Here is a 17,081-nt window from a genome sequence, read left to right on the forward strand (position 1 = left end):
GAGGGGCCACCGGACCCTTTCTAGGTGGACCTGGTTTATTGGGGAAACGAAGGTGGAACCTCCTGAGCAATACCCCAGCGTGAACATCCCAGGCGGGTACCCAAGTCCTCTCCTCAGGCCCGTATCCTTTCCAATGGACCAGGTACTGGAGGGAGTCTTGGACCATCCTGCTGTCCACAATCTTGGCCACCTCGAATTCTACCCCCTCAGGGTTGAGAATAGGGACCGGAGGTTTCCTCGAGGGAGCCAAGGACGGGAAGCAGCGTTTAAGGAGGGAGGCATGAAACACGTTGTGTACTCGAAAAGACGGGGGCAACTCCAGTCGGAAGGAGACAGGGTTAAGGACTTCAATGACCTTGTACGGCCCTATAAACCGGGGAGCAAACTTCTTGGACGGGACTTTAAGGCGCAAATTTTTAGAAGATAGCCACACCAGATCCCCGACCACAAACAAGGGGTTAGCAGAGCGTCTTCTATTTGCCTGAGTCTTTTGTATGCTCTGGGACGCCTCTAGGTTCTTCTGAACCTGGGCCCAGACTGTGCACAGTTCCTGATGAACGACATCTACCTCGGGATTGTTGGAACTACCAGGTGAAACAGAGGAGAACCGTGGATTAAACCCAAAATTACAGAAAAAGGGGGAGACCCCTGACAAGTTACTGACCCGGTTATTAAGGGAAAATTCGGCGAGGGGAATGAAGGAGACCCAATCATGTTGACAGTCAGAGATAAAACACCTTAAATATTGTTCTAGAGACTGATTAGTCCTCTCCGTTTGGCCATTAGTTTCAGGATGGAAAGCCGAAGAGAAGGACAGATCAATCTCCAACTTTTTACAGAAGGCTCTCCAAAACAATGAAACAAATTGTACCCCTCTGTCAGAAACAATATTGACAGGAACCCCATGGAGACGCAGGATGTGTTTGACAAACAAGGTAGCTAACGTCTTAGCATTGGGTAGTTTCTTGAGGGGCACAAAGTGGCACATCTTACTGAAGCGGCCTATCGGTGATAAAATCCATGCAGATATGGGTCCAAGGTCTCTGGGGAATGGGCAAAGAACATAGTAAGCCCGCTGGTCGGGACAGGGGAGTCTTGGACCAAGCACAAACCTCACAAGCGGCGATGTAGGCCTTAACATCTTTAAGCAACACAGGCCACCAGTAGTTTCTTGCAATGAGGTGCTTGGTACCCAGGATGCCTGGATGGCCAGATAGTGCAGAGTCATGATTTTCCCTAAGTACCCTTAGCCGGAATTGCAGGGGAACAAACAGCTTGTTCTCAGGAAGGTTCCCGGGAGCTGAACCTTGATCAGCCGCAATTTCGGAGACTAAATTAGAATCAATAAAGGAAATTATTATACCTGGAGGCAAAACACAAGCAGGATCTTCCTCCGAAGGAGGGCGGGCCATGAAGCTACGCGACAGTGCATCAGCCTTAATATTTTTAGACCCAGCCCTATAGGTGACCAAAAAGTTGAATCTGGTAAAAAATAATGCCCATCGAGCTTGTCTCGGGTTTAGCCTCCGGGCAGATTCTAAGAAAACCAGATTCTTGTGGTCGGTAAGGACCGTTACCTGGTGCCTAGCCCCCTCCAGGAAGTGGCGCCACTCTTCAAATGCCCATTTAATGGCTAAGAGTTCGCAGTTTCCAATATCATAGTTACTCTCAGTGGGCGAAAACTTCCTGGAGAAGTAGGCACATGGACGGAGATGGGTGAGGGACCTGGTATCCTGGGACAAGGGGATACTGGTTCCTTACAGTGACCTTATTCAAGTTCCGGTAGTCAATGCACGGCCTAAGACCACCATCCTTCTTCCCTACGAAGAAGAAGCCAGCACCTACCGGAGAAGTAGAGGGGTGAATGTAACCCTTGGCCAGGCTGTGATAGGCTCTCCCACTCCTAAGCCTGCCATCCTGAGTGGTGGAAGATGGAGTCAGTCTCACAGACATAGGAGCAGGTGCAGACTGATTACCCATGGGCGTCGACACAGAAGCTTCGGAGTTCGTGGCCTGACCTGGGATCAGGTAAGACCTTTGTTTCAGGATGCGGTTAGGTCCTGGGGTTTACCTGATATTTTGATAATTCATGCAGGGGGTAATGACATCGGGAGTTATCCCATGCGGAACCTCATTAAGAACATTAAGAGGTACTTCTTATGTTTTTTAGACGCCCATCCTGGGCTTTTGATTGTATGGTCCGATATTGTACAGTGGGTAAAATGGAGTCAGGGTCGGCGCTGAATAGGACCAGGTTTAAGATTAATAAGACAGTGGCCAAGTTTGTTCGCTTAAATGGTGGGTTGGTAGTTCGTCACCGACTGTTGGAGGATCGTGGCGGGTACATTGGAAAGGATGGTGTTCACTTAACGGATGTGGGCCTGGATGTTTTTAATTTTGGCCTCCAAGAAGGCCTGGAGTTGGGTTTTCAAGTGTGGCGGCGCATGAAAATTTAAGGAGTCAAGTTTTCATGCTTTTTCCTTCGCAATGCTATTTATGTTTTTATATATTGCTGTCTTTGACACAATATATTGGTTTTATTTTAAAGCGATGGATTTGGGCTTCTCTAAGGGGCGGACCCTGGGAAGCGTGGTGCTTTAGCATACTCGTGGTGACGCCACTGTAGCTTATATGGTCACGGCTAGTGGTTTAAGGGTATTGCTTTATTTATGTTTTGGAGGTTGTCAAGGACTTAGCCACATAATGTTAATATGTTAATTATGTTTATGATATGTTTATACTTGTTTTTTATATATTCTCAGGTTCTGTAAAAGAAAACATCTAATAAAGCTGTGACAAGCACCTTCCAATTTTAATTGTGTCGTTGTATATTTATTAGATAGGAGGGTGTTTGTGTGGCCCCTTGTCGCCCTTGTACCGTCATGTCACAGCTGGCGGAAATTACGGCTATGAAGGCGGATTTAGAACCCTACATGCCTGATGGATTACAGCGAACATCGGTATTACAGGAAGAGGAGAAAGGAGATAAAGATGTCTTCATGCCAATTTGTATATAATTAATAAAGCTGTGGCCACTTCCACTTCTCCACAAAGAAGGTGTCTGCGTTTTATTATAAATTAAAGAGGCTCTGTCACCAGATTTTGCAACCCCTATCTGCTATTGCAGCAGATAGGCGCTGCAATGTAGATTACAGTAACGGTTTTATTTTTAAAAAACGAGCATTTTTGGCCAAGTTATGACCATTTTCGTATTTATGCAAATGAGGCTTGCAAAAGTACAACTGGGCGTGTTGAAAAGTAAAAGTACAACTGGGCGTGTATTATGTGCGTACATCGGGGCGTGTTTACTACTTTTACTAGCTGGGCGCTCTGATGAGAAGTATCATCCACTTCTCTTCACAACGCCCAGCTTCTGGCAGTGCAGATCTGTGACGTCACTCACAGGTCCTGCATCGTGTCGGCACCAGACGCTACAGTTGATTCTGCAGCAGCATCAGCATTTGCAGGTAAGTAGCTACATCGACTTACCTGCAAACGTCGATGCTGCTGCAGAATCATCTGTAGCCTCTGGTGCCGGTGTCCTCGCTCGTCTGACACGATGCAGGACCTGTGAGTGACGACACAGCGTGATCTCTGGAGAACACGGCTGTGTCTGCACTGCCAGAAGCTGGGCGTTGTGAAGAGAGGTGGATGATACTTCTATACACAACGCCCAGCTAGTAAAAGTAGTAAACACGCCCCGATGTACGCACATAATACACGCCCAGTTGTACTTTTACTTTTCAACATGCCCAGTTGTACTTTTGCAAGCCTCATTTGCATAAATACGAAAATGGTCATAACTTGGCCAAAAATGCTCGTTTTTTAAAAATAAAAACGTTACTGTAATCTACATTGCAGCGCCTATCTGCTGCAATAGCAGATAGGGGTTGCAAAATCTGGTGACAGAGCCTCTTTAAGTGATGGTGTAAGGTCCTGGGCAGGTAAGGTTGGTAATGGGTCCTTGCAGTCCTGGCACTACGTAAGACTGCTATTATTTTTAAGTGAAATCTGGTAATTAAAACAGCGCACAACTCATGATAAATGTCGCTATACTATAGGCTCATTAGCTCCTTGAAAAACCTGTCTATTTTGAGTCTTAAAAGTGTAGCATATTTTTCATTTTACTTTGCCGCATTCTGAGATCAATAACTATTTTTCCTTTGACGTAGCCGTATGAGTGTTCATTCATGAGCATTCATTAGAAATTTTAAGTCCCATCCCTGATACACTTAGGAAAGCCCACAAAACCTCTAAGAAGCACCCACTTTAGGGGTACTTTTGCATAAGCCACATGCCATTTAAGAACTGTTTCTGGCAAACCACATAGCGACCGCAGCATCTAAGGGGTGAAACGGCGGGGATCAGAGTTTTCCCAGTATATTGCGGCAGACACTTGCTATTATGGATATAGGAAAAATTGCCCCTATGACCGTGCTATCACTGTGCCGTAAATATATGGCATAGAGCATTAAAGCACTGCTACCTGTGACATACATTTGCGGCACAGTGTAGGAAGGGGATAAAAAGGCTGAAAATTCCATCATTAGAATGATTATTTTTTGGCTAGATGACATGAATACCTTATCTTATATGACATAAATAAGTTCAAGAAATGCTGCAACTTTTTGGTGAATATGATTAATATGGCCAGAGGCGTAACTATTGGGGTAGCAGTGGTTGCAATTGTGACCGGGCCCCGATGCCAGGGGGGGCCCAGGGCCCCCCACACCACATCTATTCACAGTTACTATAGTAACTGGGGCCTATGTAATAAACGTCTTTCAGCGTCATAACGTCACAACTCTATGTGCGCCGCATACAACATCATGGCACTGCATGGCAGAAACTGCGGTGCACCCTCAACTGAAGACGATGGTAAGTATAAGATTACTGTCTGCTAGGGCCCTGTGTCTAAGCCTTTGTTGTGGTAGTCGTAGCTACAGGGCCAAGCAGACAGTATTACACATGGGTCCTGTATCCATACCTCCCAACCGTCCCAGTTTCAGCGGGACAGTCCCGGCCCTGCTTCAGAATTACTTTATAGTGGAGGAGCAGAGGGAGCTCCTCCACACGCCGAGTACTCTGCAGGCACAGCTCTACTGTAAGCGCTGTGCTCGGGGAAGCACTTGACCTTACTGCCCATATGTGGACAGTGACGTCAGTGGCTACTCCTCTAGCGGAATCCCCGGCCAGAGTCGGCAATGTGGATTCCGCTCAAGGAGTAGCTACTGACATCACTGTCCATATATGGACAGTACCGTCAAGGGCTTCCCGAGCACAGCGCTTAAAGTAGCACTGTGCCTGGGGAGTCCTCGGCGAGTGGAGGAGTTCCCTCTGCTCCTCCACTCTGAACTAATTCTGAAGCAGAGAGCTCATGGTTCCCTGCTTCAGAATTAGTGGCTACTTCTTGAGCGGAATCCTCGTTGCCGATGGCCGGGGATTTTGGTCAAGGAGTAGCCACTGACTTCACTGTCCATATATGGACAGTGACATCAGGGCTTCACTATAGGAGCGGAATCCCCAGCCTATGCTCTGGCTGGGGATTCCGCTCCTAGAGGGATTCCCAATGGTGCTATCTACAGGGGGGGCTGGCGCTATCTTCATGGGTGTGTGACACTATCTACCTGGACACTGTGGCACTATATAGGGGCACTATCTACAGGGCACACTGTGGCGCTATGTACATGGGCACTATCTGCATGTTCACTGTGTCACTATCTCCAACGGCACTGGCACTCCGGGCAGCTAAGGGGGCATTTTAACTGTATTGGGCAGCTATGGGGGCATTATGCTGTGTGGGGGAATTCGGGCATTATACTGCATGGGGGCATCTGTATGGGAATTATACTGCATGGGTGAATATGTGCGGGCATTATACTGTATGGGGGCATCTGTGTTGGCTTTATACTGTATGGGTGCATCTATGAGGCATTATACTGTATGGTGGCAGCTATGGGGGCATTATACTCTGTGGGGGCAGCTATTTGGTATTATACAGTGTGGGAGGCACTATGGGAGCATGATACTGTGTGGGCTGAATCGGGTGTGTACAGGCGGGGATTAGGTGGGATTAGATGCGTGGCTTCAAAGAAAAAAATTTGTGTGACGCGCTGCCCCTCTTTGTGATGCTTGAAGCTTGGGAGGTATGGCTGTATCTAAGACTACGATGTGTTAGGCGTAGATACACGGCCCAGCAGACAGCATCACACCTGGGCCCTGTATCTAAGCCTACCATGTGGTAGGCTTAGATACAGGGATCAGCAGGCAGTGCCACACATGGTATGATACTGTCTGCTAGGCCATGTATCTAAGCCTAACATGTGGGCATTATACTATGTATGGGGGCATCTGTGTTGGCTTTATACTGTATGGGTGCATCTATGGGGCATTATACCGTATGGTGGCAGCTATGGGGGCATTATACTGTATGGTGGCCGCTATGGGGGCATTATACTCTGTGGAGGCAGCTATTTGGTATTATACTTAAAAAAATTGCCGCGCTATGATGTGTTAGGCATAGATACACGGCACAGTAGACAGCATCACACAAGGGCCCTGTATCTAAGCCTATTATGTGGTAGGCTTAGATACAGGGATCAGCAGACAGTATCACACCATGTGTGATACTGTCTGCTGGGCACTGTATCTAAGCCTAACATGTGTGATACTCTTTGCTGGGCCCTGTATCCAGGCCAGTATTTGCCACTAGGAACTAGCGTTCTGCCCAGGGACTCCAGCACTGCTCCTGACGCCACTGTCCATATATGGACAATGATTTTGGGTGCTCCCCGGGGTATACGTTTAACGTTTCCAGGCCTAATTCATATCTGCGTTGCAGGCTCCGTTAGGGGCCTCCGTCAAAGATTCCACCAAAAGTACCGGAAACAATAGAGCAGCATGCTACGCTATTGTTTCCAATAAAACCACAGACACTTCTATCAAGTCAATGGGTTCCGTCAGGTGCCGGATGTCTCCATTGTTCAACGGAGCATGTACTTTCATTCTGCTCCTCTGACGGAGCAGAGCAACAGAATGCCAAATGCAGATGTGAACAGGGCCTTACCTGGTTACTAGCGATTATTCACCGACTTATGAAAGTAGGTAAATGACCACTAATAACTCTTAGCTCAGGGACTCCTTCTTTGTATCTTTGTATCCCGCACTAGGTTTTCTTTAGTGGCGCATGCGCCCGAGATGTGCCAGAATTCTGGCATATCTCAGGTGGTCCTGCGCCCCTTACAAGCTGTAGTAAACTAAGCAGTGACAGCTCTAAGCGGCCATTGGTTAGTTTACATCACGTGGTGCCTGGTTACCTCAGTTCATTGGCCTACTTTTAAAAGTAAGCCCATAACCTGAGGTAACCTGGGACCACGTGATGTAAACTAATCAATGAAAGCTTAGATCTGTCACTGCTTAGTTTACTGTTACGGACCCAGGATAGGTAATATAATATGTTTTTTTGGTGTTTATGTGGTTTTTTTACAGGTTTGGTTGTTGAACTATTTCGAATTTGAGGACTACGCTGACTACGTTTTTTTTATTCTCAATAAAATAGTTAACGAGGGTTGATCGTTTTTTTTTTATTTCAATAACATATTTTTTTCTATGTGTCTGTGTTTGTTTTTAAACTTTATTACTACTGCCATAGTAATGGCCGCTGGCTGATTTACTAAAGCGGGGCTTAGTGTTAGCCGGTGAAGAGGCTACCACTAACCTCCCATTATTACCCAGTACCCACGCCACCAGAGATATCGGGAAGAGTCTGGTACGATCCAGTTCCCGACCATCTGTAGTGATTGCCAGACACTGGGGCGGCCGCAGGCTGGTATTATTAGGCTGGGAAAGACCAAAATCTGTGGCCTTTCCCACCCTGTCAATGCTAGGCTGGCTGCTGCTTTGTTGTATCTGGCTGGTTATGAAAAAGGGGGGAACCACACATCGTTTTTTTTTTTTTAAATAAATAAATAATTGAAAAAACGATGTGTGGTCCATCAATCACGGTTGCTGTTTTTTAAAGGTACAGTTCTAGGAAAATGCTCCCATAACTGCCACTATGGGAAAACTGCATTGCGGTACCACACATTAGAGCCCTATGTTGCTTTTCTTACATGCGGTTCTAACATGGCAGTTTCCCCATTGAAGTCAGAAAAAAACGCAATAAAACTGCAGCATTTCCTGAAAACATCATTTAATTACATAAGTTCCCATTCACTGCAGTGTAACAATTGCCCAGCACAGAAAATGATTGCCTTGTAACAAACTAACAAGTTGAGCAAATTGTATTTTTTTAAGTTCAAACTTTTTTTTTTTTTATAAGTAGCACCAGAGATAACTGGCAGCTGCCTATTTCACTTTATTGAAATGCCATGCCCTTCTAATTTTATGAATTTGCATGTTGAGGACTCGGAGCAATTGTGGCTAATAGCTGGGTTAATAACTAAGTCAAACATAACGGCCTACTTTAGACTCTCACAAAATAGACTGTTGCTTCTATCTGTTCTCTACGTCTGATGTAAATTGATGTTTCTTTCATTGTAGCAAAGGGCCTGAAGTTAGATTCCTTAGCTTCAATTATAACAAAATGCTGTAAAGTAAGATACTACTCAGGGACGGGACTGTTCAGTATGGAACTGCCCCCGAGGAGTAAAACCAGGATTGAAGTATTAACACATCCATATTGCAAACTTTATCGACTGAGAAATATGAACGTATATTTAACATGTTCCACCCAAAAGCAATGATACAATGCATATTAAAATAAAATTTGGATATTGCACCCCTTCAAACCTTGTTGTAACTCTTACATATTGTTTACCTGCCATTCAGCCTACTTCAGTCTTCTTACCCATTAACATGCAGTAGTTTGTGTGTGCGTATATTACTGAATGATAATGTTTACTCGTGAATTTCAATTAAGATTTTAATACCCGCATGAGAAAATCTCAGTAATCCGTCTACAAAGGTACAAAATTAGTGTCTTATCCAAGCTCCAGGCTGCTGGCTATGTGTAACGTCAGCTTAATACATTGAAGCCAGGGGGACTTAGTACTCAGCTTGTGTATAAAATGAGATGCAGAGAACAGCTGTATGTGGAAATCAATGACAGGAATAGCTCATAGCTTAGGTGAATGATAATGGTGGTAAGGATGTAGAAGGTTAACTGCTATGGCTTCAGGGCTACACGCTGACATTCATGTGACTTACAGTAACCTTGAAGGGACACAACCTCGAAAAAAACGGAAAATGTACCTATTTGTCAGTATGGAATATTCACTCCAAGCTCTTAAAGGGGTTTTAGAGAAATGAAAGGGTTTTCCGATCTTAGACATTTATGGCTCCTCTATAGGAGTTATGGAAACAGATAAGCACGCTCGCTTGTTTCCATAACTCCCATAGAACAGAATGGATAGAGCCGCACACGAGTGGCCTGTTTCAATTCATTCTCTGCTTCGATGCAGCGAACAATGACCACCTAATCAGGCGGGAGTTCTGTGGGACCCGCATCTATCAGATATTTATGGCATATCCCCGTAATATGTCATAAACGTCTAAGATGGGAATACCCCTTTAAATTGATAGGCTATCAATGCGTGATCTATGAGGATCGGTGCTCAGAATCACCACCAATCAGCAAAACAAAGGAGCAGCCCATTCAGTGTTGTCAGAGACACAGCAGGGCTTCTCTATACCTGTCTGTGCCTGAATTTTGGTGTATATGCAGTTTATAGACAAAAGTACTGGGACGCAAATTTAAATCGTTACATTCAGGTGTTTCGTTTAATCCTATTAACAAAGGTGTATAAAATCCAGCACCTAGCCATGCAGTCTGCTTTTACTAACATGTGTGAAAGATTGGGTCGTTGTAAAGAGATTACCGAATCCCAGCGTGGTCCTGTAATAGGATGCCGACGTTGTAACAAGTCAGTTCCTGAAATTTCTTCCCTCCTAGATTTTACATAAAAGTGCAAATAGTGCATGTTTTATATAGTGCATAAAAGTCGCCAACGCTCTACTGACTCGATACCTGTAGAGATCCAAAGGCCAGTCTCAGTAAATTTCTCCCCATAGAGTTAAAAGATAAAATCATCCTGCCTGCAGCCACCACTAGAGGGAGCTTACTGTTATACATGTAACTCAATTATAACACAGTATACCATAAGGTCCCTCTAGTGGTGGCTACAGGCAGGCAGCATGTTATGTTTTGGGGGTATTTTTTAACACTGGCTCTCTTTATATATATAAATTAGATACATTTCTGGCTGTCTGTGAACCTGAAAGTCAAATCTTCACCAGCTATGATTTGGTCTAGATCTGCGCTATAATTTATGCCAACTTCTGGCGTCAATTATCGTAAAATTGTCCACCCATGGGTAGCCAAACCCCTATAGCTAAGCTCTGCCCACTTTTTGGTAAAGTGCAGTGAGTGGTATTAAGGCTGAAAAAGTCAATTTTTTTCCGCAAATTGCGTTATTTGCATATTTTCTACGCCAGAAACTGGAGTACAATGTTTGATAACTTCCCCCCAATGTCTATTCTGAGGAGCTCTGTATAAGGAAAAAAAATCTATAATAAGAAATTCTGGACATAAATATGACAGGAGGATACAAGTTCGACATATAGTTTAGAAATAACTCATTAATTCAAAAAGTAAACTAAACTGAATTATCGGGTGTATTTTTTTTTCCCACCTGGTTTCGAAATTTTGGTATATTTTTTTGAAAAATGACTACATATTGCAATCTGTTTTGTTTTGTTCTTTTTTTTGTTGTTTTCGGAGGTTATTCGTTTGTTCATAGAAGTTGGTGAGGACCACAAAAAATGTATTTAACCCCTGATAGAATTAAATGACTTTCCTCTCCCCATGACTGTACATCGGGATGCAAAGCTCCCATAAAATTACAAGCCTATGTAACGGAGAGAAGATAGGACACCTATGTTGTAAACAAGGTCAAAACATAAAAAAATTTAAAGTAGCGTAATTTACAAAGTTGCAGGCAGGTATATGTTATCCTGAAATAAGTTTTTATTAAAAAAGTGGAAAATCCTTTCATACTTCCAGGCACTAGATACCATTTTACTATATATCTTCACTTGCTCACATAAGATAAATAAAAAAATAAAAAAATTGGATGAACATAGACTTTTGGCTAGAAGAATTTGCTCAGCTCCTGCCTTCATTCTACATCATTTCCCAGCACTGAAAATAAATCACTGTGCAAAGCGTGAGAGGAGCTGTCTGGTTACAACCTGCAGGTTAAAATCTATCTGGCCTGCAGGATGTTTTATGCACCTTCCTTGTAAAGAATTGGTTGGTGTCTGATGTTTAATTTGTGCCTGCGATTGATTTATTCAGCAATTATTAATGGCGATTTCTATTTCCTAGTTACATTTCAGGTCAATTGAAGGGCCTGTAAATCTACGTCTGCAGGTAAGTGACCGAAGCCGCAAACAAATGTATGAGAGATAAGAAGATGAGTATTATAATTGTCTCATTTAACTAATATATTGGTCATATGGACATGAAATGACACAAACAGAAATAGATTTTGGTGCAGAGGACCTATCACCTCTACTGACAGGTCTAATTTAATAAATACATGTGCCGTTCCTCTGTTATTCCTCCAAGAAATTTATAAATAAATTGACAACTGGGTGTTACCATTCCCCTTGTCAAACAAGTGTGTTCCTACACAGTCTCATTCTGTCAGCACTGATTGGACAGTGTCAGTCTGTGTAGGGACACACCCCAAACTGGTAACACCCAGTTGTCAATATATTCATAAATTTCTAGGAGGAATAACAGAAGAACGGTACAATGTAGAGTAAGGCTGGGTTCACACTGAGGTTTTTGCAGGCAGAAAATAGAATTTTGAGGCAGATTTTGCTCTGCCTGCACGCTGATTCTCTCTGTGTTTTTCGCCCGCGACCATTGAGCGCCGCGGGCAACAAACGCCACAAAATATGCTCCGTCTGCCTCCCATTGATATCAATGGGAGGTCAGGAGCATAAACACCCGAAGATAGGGCATGTCCCTTCTTTTTCCTGCGAGCCGGTTTTTCCGCTCGCGGGAAAGAAACGCCTCCGCCTCCCATTGAAATCAATGGGAGGCATTTTCGGCTATTTTTTGGTGCATTTTCCGACCTGGTTTCCGCGTCAAAAAACTTGTAAAAGAACTCTGTGTGAACTGGCCCTAAAGCTCCAGAAATGTTATTTCATGGGAAATACAAGTGTTTACTAAAACAAACATGTTAGGAGAGTTGGCAGGTTGTCTTTAACTATATGGGGTGCAATGTTAGAAATCGCACCAGGCCCTGGTATCTAGGGCCTCGAAGGTTTCTCTGCCACATAAGAAAACACAAGTATTATAAATGGCACATGCTACGTGGGGGGCCTGGTTATAGATTTTGCATTGGGGCCTACAAACTTCAACTTATACCTCTGTAATGTGCCGTGTGGTGCAAACAATTTCCTTTAATAAATACAAAAAATTCTCCAGGACATACATGTCTTTGACTTATCCTCTTCTGTCAAGCTTTTAATAATTCTAGTCAACAGTTTCTGATAAAGCTAAATGAAAACTAACCTTGTCCACACGAGGTTGTCACCTAGCTTGTCGTAGCACTCAACATTCCGAGAAATGGATATAAATCAGAGCCGAAATAAAGTGACAATAGACTTTACTGGGGCCCTACATACCTCTGTACAAGTATAAAACATAATAAAATAAAGAATTGTGCCATGTTCCATCAGAAGACATCAGAAGTATTCTCCCTTATAAGTATTGCTTCTAGTGCAGAATATCTCTGTAATATGGTGCCATTCTGAGGCACCAAGGCACCATACTGCACCACATAGTACTGCCATGTGTATGAGACTAAGAAATAGATGAATAGAATTCAAGAGACCAGTGGTTAAGCGCATTCTCCATCTCTCTTAAATCCTCTTCCTGTACTAATCATCAAGAATTATATTATAAAATATTCTATAGATGGTATCTCACTCCGTATAAACTTTCCAGAATATATAGTGATGCATCGCCCCAATGTTGGAGAGGCTGTATCCATTTGGGATCCATACTTCACATATTTTGGGAATGTCCTTTATTATTAACCTTTTGGCAATCAATTAGCGCACTACTAAATGAGATTACAACTCAAAATATCAACCTCACGCCGGAACTTGGGTTACTACGGCTTGGAATTGATGTTATTCCCAAACAATTCCAAATTGTAATACGTCATATTTTAATATCTGCCACATCAGCTGTAGCGTTCAGATGGAAAACATGTAACGTCCCGACCATCACAGACATCATTAAAAAAGTCAATACAAACTATCAATATGAATGTATTTATGCCTGTAGCATACAAAGACATGACCGGTTCTGTAAAGATTGGATGTGTTGGAATAATTCTGTATATGCCGTACCTCTCCCTTTCTAGTGGGAGCTCATACGTTGCCTGTTGTATACATTTTATTTTTTCTTTATGATGACCTGTATACGTTCTTCACAACATTTATTTTATTTACCTTTTATTACCCATATTATTTTGAATCCCATTTTCTCAAAATGTTAAAACTTATAGGAATTAACGATTTAATTATTATTTGAGACTAACTATTTACTTCTACCTGCGAGTAGAACTGTTATACACATATATTTTCTGATGTCTCAACTGTTTAATAAAGACATATTGAAACAGAATTTATAATATTTAGGCAGAAGAGAACAACGCAAAGACTTATATTTCCAAATGATTTTTACATTATAGGAGGAACTGCCCTTTAAAGGGAGAATCAAAATGATCTTCTGATTAGTCAAAGATAAGTCATAGATGACATTGGTGAATTCATCTCGGACCAGCGCTTTTTTTCCAAAAAGAAAGGTCTATATAAAAGATAATGAGGTGAGCTCCCCATGTGGTGTACTTTTTTTTCCAATTACACATGAAAAATGGTTTATCGATGTTGACAGTTGATAGTTTAGAATTTAGTGTTTGTTTCTTCGGAAGCTATATAGAGGTTTTCTACCATAGAAAGATTGCTTCTAGGGGAGTAAAACCATGTACATACCATGTGGTGGCACATGGAGTGCCTAGGGCTTTTTAGTATGGAGCTTCAGGGACTCCACGTGCCACCATACAGCCTCCTGCACACGATAAATATAAGTCTATCCATTGTTATAAAACAGGCACTAAGTAGATTTCTCCCTCCTCGGTTTTAGATCAATTAATAAAGTGATAATTAATTATTTGGTATCTAACAAGCATTTTGCATTAGACAATGGTTAATTTAGTCATAACATTTTTATTACGTTGAAGAGCTAATCTTTTTAGTGAAATGGGTCAGGACTTTGCTTCCAGCACAATGAATAGAAGCTGTCAGGTAATGTAACAGACAATACATGCAGCGCCATCATTCATTAATAACTCTATTATTGTCCTTAAAAGACATTGTTTTTTGCTGGTGCCATTTACCATCTTCACCAGTGACTTCCCATGTAAAAAAAAACCTTTCTCTAATATTATTATTATCAATCTCTATCATTCATCCATTTATATGTGAATTTTACCCCTCATGTTTTTCCCTTGAAGACCAACCTCTGTCTTATCTACTCCCGAAATGCCCACATGTTAGGCTTCGTTCACATCTGCGTCAGGGTTCCGTTCTGACGTTCCGTCGGAGCTTCCTGTCAGAACGAAAGCCTGACTGAAACAAATGGAAACAATAGGCTTCCGTTTGCATCACCATTGATTTCAATGGTGATGGATCCGGTGCAAATGGTTTCCGTTTGTCTCAGTTGTGCAAGGGTTACATCGTATGGACGGAATGAATAGTGCAGTAGATATACGGTCTTGATTCCGTCAAAACTACGGAACCCTTGCACAACTGAGACAAACGGAAACCATTTACACCGGATCCGTCACCATTGAAATCAATGGTGATGCAAACCTTTGTTTCAGTCGATGTACCATTCTGACGGGAAGCCCCGACGGAACATCAGAACGGAACCCTGACGCAGATGTGATTGAAGCCTTAACCACATACCCTTCACTTATCAAGCACCACCACCTATCAAAATTTTCCAAGGAGACAATCATATTGAAAGAGTTTACCAGAAGGCAAAATAAAACAATGATACGATCATAAGTTGGGCCAATACCATGACCATGTAAGTAAAATTGCAATTGAACTGTAGATATACTAAGCAAGATCAAATTGGCCCACCCGGGTTCTAGAGGATCTTATGGTGGGCCCCGTATTTGGCACAAAAGTGAGCCCCAAAGGTCCAGGAGAAGATAACCCTATTTGGAGCTCTGCTATTATGTATAGATGGAGGGTGAACCTTCAGAATTATAGAGGGGGCCTATGAGTACGACCTTAATACTGAGCCATTTTTGTGGTCATGGTCAGTAGAGGGGATTTTCAAATCAGTGTCGGACTGGGGTTCCTTGCGCCCACCAGAGACTTGCACATGTCCATATTTTGTTGCATCATAATCTTTGTTGCTATCATTGTAGATGGTACATTGTTATCACACAGGACATATCATCAATAAGGTCTACTAGAATATTTGTAAATAATCCCAAAATAAATAGACCCTAGTTGCAAGTGATTGGATCCAAAGTGAGCTTCAAATTAAGTTTTTGTCTGCTAAATCATTGGGGCTCATTATTGTGTTAGGACCAGATACCCTGGTGCCCTGGTGGGGTATCAGAGGGATATAGATGATACATTCCCTTTAACTTTTGCTTAGCAAATGTAAGGCTTGGGCTCCACAATGACTTTTGGTCTCAGTAAAATTGCTTGATCTTAATGTTTTCTAGCATGGTTGGATTTCTTATGAACATTGCAAACTGCCGTGATATCCCCCCCCCCCCTATGGAAACCCTGAGTTTGCAGGATACATGCGTTGACCCTTGATTTTACAGCAACCATTGTACATTTAAAAGTCGCCATGGAGCCCTAGCCTAACATAGGCAGGATTACAATGTAAGGTAACACCTCTATATAGATATTGTCATGCCTGCGTTCGCTGACCGCCGGCATCTCCTACTCACTGGCAGCTGTGACCACAGGACACTTGGAGCTTGCCGGCACCTCCCTCCACAGAGACGCGGGCACACGTCGCTGTAGCTCTCCTCTCCTTTCTTTAGAGCGCACGCTCATTCCCGGCCTTAGAGGACCAGTGCGCGCACCAGTAAAACTGTCCCTACCCATTCCCAAACGTACCCTGGACTATAAAAAGATCTCTGCCCTCTTCCTCCTTGCCTGAGTGTTGTTGTATCTTCCCATGTTTGTTCTGCAACTGGTTCCTTAGCTGTATCCTATTTTCCGTATCCTGTTTCCTGTATCCCGTATCCAGTAATTGTGTTTCATTTCTAATGCGACGTATAGTGTCGCTGTCGAGTTCACCATCTGTGCCAGGTCCACCTGCCGGTCCGTGGGCCAAGACGTATACGCTATTTTTGTGTCAAGTGTCTGTCAAGCCATATATCTGCCAAGTCTTCTATCCAGGTATTCTTGTCCTAAAGACTATCTTGACTCTTGTTTGGCAAGCTGCTACTCCGCTACGGCAGAGCGGCCCAGTGGGTCCACATACCCCACAGCTGTGACAGATATTCACAGTATCACTTCAGTGACAATAGGGGATGGGGCAGCTCATCTCCTCCACCCTTTTCACAGAGCATGCCCACAACACTCCCATATTAGTCACTGAGTCACCTCCAGACACCAGTCTCCTATGTCCATGTGGCTACTGTAAAGCAAATTTCTGAACTACGGTTCAGGCTATTTGGCAGCTCACATAATAATGTACAAATAAAAAAATAAAAATTAGATTAGAAAATAAGAATATGTGTCAGTATCGAAATAGCTGCTCTAGTAACTGGTAATGATACCATCAGCTCTACCCATAATGCAGCGCATTTAACATTTTTGTAAATCACAACTTTACTATTGATCACTGAAGGTCGTCTGGGACACGAGCCAATCAGATCTGGCTCCTGTCCTAAATGCGTCCATAGCTGCAAATAATCTAATCTTTAATCTGGTACATTTGTTAGTATTAATATGTT

The sequence above is a fragment of the Rhinoderma darwinii genome, chromosome 3 (assembly GCF_050947455.1).
Source record: "Rhinoderma darwinii isolate aRhiDar2 chromosome 3, aRhiDar2.hap1, whole genome shotgun sequence".
Lineage (NCBI taxonomy): Eukaryota > Metazoa > Chordata > Amphibia > Anura > Rhinodermatidae > Rhinoderma > Rhinoderma darwinii.